Source organism: Podarcis bocagei (genome assembly GCF_964188305.1).
Source record: "Podarcis bocagei genome assembly, chromosome: 14".
NCBI lineage: Eukaryota > Metazoa > Chordata > Lepidosauria > Squamata > Lacertidae > Podarcis > Podarcis bocagei.
The window spans coordinates 37,145,515-37,151,533 of record NC_138139.1 but is presented as its reverse complement, the minus strand read 5'-3'; the positions used below and the strand labels follow the sequence as shown (position 1 = coordinate 37,151,533).

Sequence of the window (6,019 nt, the reverse complement as noted above, 5' to 3'; positions counted from 1 at the left end):
TTGTTTAACCTTCTTTTAAAGCCACTACCTTGTGGGAGTGAGTTCCACAGATTACTATATGCCTTGCAAAACAGTACTTTCTTTTTCAGCATTCAGCTTCATGGGATGCCACAGTTCTTGTGCCTTCAGAGAGAGGGGAATAACTTTCCTCTGCCCAGTCTACTTTTTTCCACACCACCAATAATTTTGTAGACCTATGTATCATGAGCCCTCTTACTCACCTTTTCTCTAAACTAAAAATCCAGAAAGTTGTAACATTTCATCAGATAAAGAGAAATACATGCATACATACACTTTCAGATAGATTTATAGATTTATTTTTTTAAAAAAGGCTGAGAACCATTGAGAACCCGTGACAAAGGGTTACACTAATGTAAACAATCTGGAAGTTGGGCATATCCAAATTAGTCAGCCATGGCGGCTTCTCCAATTTTATGGTTCTCGCTGGCAGGTGCAGCCAATTAGCCTAATAGCAAGCAGAAAATCAGAGAGAGAGAGAAAAGGCTGGGGGAATATACAGAGGAAAAATAAAGAGGCGAAGGGAAAGAGAGGAAAACTGCAAGATGAAGGCATGGAAAGACAGGAAGACGTTTTACAGGCAGAGGGGTTGCATCCGACTCTCCTTGCTCCCACCGTACATGTGTGTTCACAACAACTTCTGAAAGAGTGCACAAACTGCATGATATACACATGATGGGAGGCCCTGCTTTTTCCAGGTTTTCCAAATGCGCAGATTAAGCCTAAGCAACCTCTATTGCACACGTGGAGGTTCCTTCAGAAGCTATATGCTGAATGGGTTTAGCGGGCAAGCCTAAGGCAGCAGCCATGATCCAGCTCCATCCTCTATGGCGTCATCCTAATGTGTGAATGATCCTAGAGGGCTGACAACTGATCAGGAAAAAGAAAACCCTATCCTGGTTAGGGATGGCAAATGCGTCAGTTTTGGTCTCTCTCTGTTTCTCATTTCCCCCATCTTAGATTCATTTCCCCACACTTTCACATCAGTTTGCAATTAAAAAAAAAATCCTCATGAAAATTCATCAGCATTTTGGTGCAAATTTCTCTTAATAAACACATTTTTTAACTGACTAATCTAAATATTTTTGTAAGCAATTTCCTCTAACATAACACATTTTTATATGCTATTTTCACAAATACATGCACTTTTATGCATACCCAAGTATATTCATTTTTGTACACATTACTTGGCGGGAGTACAGCATTGCAAAATTCAGAGAAATGCAAATTTCAAACGATGGTTGCATTTCAGTTGCTGCATTGTTGTGGGAAGCACAGTTTTAGTAGGTTTGCCTTTCAATGCAGGTTGAACAACGTTTCTTCCCCATCCCGCCTTTTGGCCTGTCATGCAAGCTTATGAAAGACACAGGAGCCCTGCCAGAATGGAAGGTGGCAATGCGAGCTTGATTCAAATCCTCAGTAAGGAAATAGACAGCAAGAACAACCCAAAATTCACAAGAGACGCTGTGCAAGTCACTGAAATGGAAGAAACAAATAACTTTGAAAGCTTGCAGCAGGGGCAGGAAGAGGTTCTTTATTTCCTTGGGTGGGGGGGGGGACATGGGAAACTTGCTTCTATTCTTATATTTGCTGTAGGCAGCGCTTACAATGTTAAATCTCTTTTATCTGTATTTACTTCTGGTAAGCAGAGATACAACCGTACCAGTGAGGTGTTCCCCAGAAACAGAACACTCAGAAGAAAATATCCAAGTTAGACTACTAGCAGAAAAAACAAGGATGGGTGTATTAAAGAATCTTCCCTGCTTTCTATGCTCTGAATACCTACTGGATGTGAGAAAGGGGCATGTGCGTCTTGGGAATGTGCCTGCATCCTCTCACAGTGGCTACCTAGCTGTAAACAGCAGGAGGAATGTATCAGTGGGGACTTGGTGATGACAGAAAACCTCACCTGTTTTATTTCTGCCTGTTGTGCTGCTGTTTAAAGGTATAAGCAGCCCGCTGGGGGTGGATATGTGGCAAACGAAGAATGTAGTTTAGGCTCCAAGCCTGAAGCACTTATTATTTAACTAAGCAGGTGCGCCTGGGAGTAGCAGGCATCCCCTAGAGATGGTCTGTGCTAATGAGAGTGGGGTTTTTTTTTTAATAGAAAGCCTTCAATAAAAGCTGATTCTCTCTAACTTCCCTCCCCACCCCCCACCCCAAAGCTCAGGACTTTTTCTCAGAGGCTGTAAAGCAGCAGTGAATGTAAAGAATTTGTCGCTATGCACTGCTAAGTTCTGCCTTCCCCAGCTGTCAGAGGCTCAGCCAGCCACTGGAAAAGCTGTGGGGGCCCAAACAGATGCACAGAGTTGGGGGGTGGCAGGAGGAAATGCGGACAGGGAGGGATGGCAGACTGCGCCAAGAGAAGCTGGCTCCAGCAAAATAGCTGTATTGCAGCCCAATTCTGCACATTTACTCCGAAGTCTGACTCCTCCAGTTTCAATGCACCAGTACACTCATGCTGATTTCCTTCTGGAGCTTTTGCTATAGTGTTGACTCTTTTATTTTTATTTTGGGATTTGTACCCTATCCTTTACAAGAGCCTCTCCCAACCTGGAGCCCTCTAGATGTTTTACACAACACCCACCAGCCGCAGCCAGCATGGTTGCTGGTTGGGGTAGCGGGAGTTATCCATCTGATAGCTTTGCTGATGCCACCGATGTGCTCATCGCTGACATGAAATCTGTTTTCCAGATTTCAGAGGGTGATGCATTTTAACAGCTAATATTTAAAATAATCTTTGGTGGGGCCTACTCACATGAAACTCCACTGATGCAGCAGTGCTGCACAAATCCTAGGCATAGCAGTTTATAAATGCTTTAACATAAAATAGCTCAGTTGGTAGAGCATGAGACTCTCAGGGTCATGGGTTTGAGCCCCATGTTGGGCAAAAAGATCGGTTGGACTAGATGATCCTGGTGGTCCCTTCCAGCTCTGCAAATCTATGAAGTCCAACTGAGGCACCAGGACTTGTGCTCCAATGAAGTGTGCACAGGACTGCAATTTGAGGCTTGCTCACTACTGCAGTAGAAACCTTTTGTTGTCATTATATTGTCCAAGATGACAGGAAAGATACCCACCCTCTATTATCCAGTGAACACATAGCTTATAATTGTCAATCTGATTTACATACCTATTTGGATACATGGACTGCGTATATTAGTTCATTTGTTTAAATTAGAATTGATGGAATACTCCTGTTGTTAATGTCAGCAGGCAACGTTTAAATCTTTATTCATTCCTTCTTCTGTTATATTTGCAGTCTTTTTTAAAAAATAAACCTGTTCTATTCTGTAATTTATTATATCATATCATAACATATCACATAACATAACATAACATAACATAACAAAACAAAGATTTATATTTTGTTAGTGAACAATTTTACAAATAGAATATATGGTATTCCTGAAATTGCTCACTGCCACAATAAGAACCTTTTGTACAATAAGATTATATATTTGGTTGAATTAAATCAGGGTTTTTCCCAAGTTGTCAGTATTGACCCCTGGGGTCATTAGGACTATGCAGGGGGTGAATAAAAGACCTTGGGGTGAAAAAAGTCCTAGGGAGGGAAAAGATGTTAATGAGTTATAATGTGAAAAATTGAATTGGGAACTCTGAGCCTCAGAAACAAGGGTCATGTGCGGAGCGCACATCTCTTGCCACCAGGGAACCTTTGTGTTTAATAAGATGAATCCACAATGCAACAGTATTCCTTTTTAACATTTTATGATTCCTAGTCACAGTGCTCAATATTGATTACATGCCAGTATTTCTTGATTTTAATTCATTGATGTTCCTAAGACTCTTCGTCGGGATCAACAACAACTTTATAATCTCCTCAAGGGGACCAATGAATTCTTTTTTTTTTTATAATGATTTTTATTAATTTTCCAAACATATAATAAAACACAAACAAAACAAAAGCATACAAAACATACAAACAAATAAACATGTATAATTACTTAAACTTATTTTCCTAAACCTTCTTTCCCGGACTTCCCCATACCTCCCTTTTTCTCCCTTGGGAGGGAGGTAAGGGGACCAATGAATTCAAGCATTTTGGGGAACGGGGACCTGATTTAAAAGGCATTGCGTAAAGGCTTACTTTGTTTACTCAACCACCTTAAAAACAAACACACCCCACTGTACCCCCACTCTTCCTCCAGCCCATGTCGGAGGGTATATTGACCTATGCCCTCGAAACACCTGCCGTCCTGTCCTTTATTGTACGGGAGGCCTAGTCTTAATTTTCTTGTTGAGCGCTTGGCTGGGAAGGATTACTTCACAACCAAAGTTCGCGGAGTTCAAGGGCCGGGGCCCTCAGGGACGCCTGAGAGCGATCTTTTGCCATTCGCTCTGCCTGCCAGCTCAGCGCGGCGGCCCTCAGGAATTCCCCCAGCTGCTGTTTTATTTCAGATAAGCCCCTCATGGCACTGCTGTCCGTCCCCCCCTCCATCCGCCTCTTCTGCAGACCTTGTACATCTACAATAGAGGGGGAAGAGAAGGAATCATCAGCACCGCCAAAGGCTTATTCTTCATCCCATAGGCCTCGAGCCCTTTTCACTGGTGGAGCGGCATTAAAGACTCCAGTTCTCTTCGCTTTTGTCATTCCCTCCTTTGTAATGGAGTGATTCACAAATTCAGGCTTTTATCTCCCTGGAAAAAAGGGGGGGAAGCAGCGGGGGGAGAAAAAAATGGTGGTGGGGGGTTGCAAGAGGAAAGTGAAAGGCTACAATGAAGAGGGGGAAATGGCGGGAAATGTCTCCTCAGAGGTCCCATTGTGCGCCTTTGCCGTGTTACAAGGGTAAACACACTAATCATGTGTGAGAAGGAGGCCTTGGGCCCCGGTAGGGAATTCACAGAAAAGCTGCACATTCTTCACCGTTGTGGTTTTTCTTTTTTCTTTTCCTCCCCCCAAGAACTTTGGGAAAAATCACGCACCAGAAGAGAGTTTTTCTTTTTCTTTGTCTTCCCTTCTCCTGATTTGCCCGAGAGCTCTTGAGTGCAGAAAAGAGCCTGGCCTATTGAGCTAGCTAGGCATTTTCATTACATGCATGGTCATGAGTGACTGTGTTGGGGAAACACCCCACAGGATTTCTTCACAGCTTTCTGGGATTCGAGAAAGGATCCCTGCAGCCCCTCACAACGGCTACCTCTCCTGTGGCGTGTTCTTATGTGAGGGCTGCCAGGTGGGAGCTGCTAGAAATGGTTTGGCATAGCCAAGAACACCACACTGCATGGCAGGATGATAGCACATTTCCCATTATTATACACCCATAGGTAATAGAGCTCCTGTTTAAAGCAGGGACGGTCCTGAGTTTGTAACTTTTGTCCTTGCTTCATACACATGTTGATTTGGTTTCTCTGTCTCCAGGGAGCAATTTTTAAAATGTTGGCTACTAGGCACAGGTATAGGTTAAGCTGGAAGAAGAGCAAGCTGAGTCTGTGTGTGTGTGTGTGTGTGTGTGTGTGAGAGAGAGAGAGAGAGAGAGAGAGAGAGAGAGAGAGAGAGAGAGAGAATGTTGTGCATATGAGAAAGTGAATGGGTGTGTGTGTGAATGTGGTATGTATGTACATAGGCACATAAGGAAGCTGCCTTATTATGGTCCATCTATGTCAACACTGGGATGCGGGTGGCACTGTGGGATAAACCACAGAGCCTAGGACTTGCCGATCAGAAGGTCGGCGGTTCGAATCCCTGCGACGGGGTGAGCTCCCATTGCTCGGTCCCTGCTCCGGCCAACCTAGCAGTTTGAAAGCATGTCAAAGTGCAAGTAGATAAATAGGTACCGCTCTGGTAGGAAGGTAAACGGCGTTTCCGTGCGCTGCTGTGGTTCACCAGAAGCGGCTTAGTCATGCTAGCCACATGACCCGGAAGCTGTACACCGGCTCCCTTGGCCAGTAAAGTGAGATGAGCGCCACAACCCCAGAGTCGGTCACGACTGGACCTAATGGTCAGGGGTCCCTTTACCTTTATGTCAACACTAAGGTAGCA

General features: G+C 44.0%; 1 long non-coding RNA gene across 1 annotated transcript; it reads right to left on the bottom strand.

Moving 5' to 3' along the window:
• Nucleotides 1–301: 301 nt before the first annotated feature.
• LOC308572779 lies at nucleotides 302–5,707 on the bottom strand. The gene is made up of 2 exons (XR_014001867.1): nucleotides 4,214–5,707; nucleotides 302–1,494 (listed from the first exon to the last, which is right to left on the bottom strand). It is a non-coding gene; the product is annotated as an uncharacterized lncRNA (long non-coding RNA).
• Between the last annotated feature and the right edge of the window lie 312 nt (nucleotides 5,708–6,019).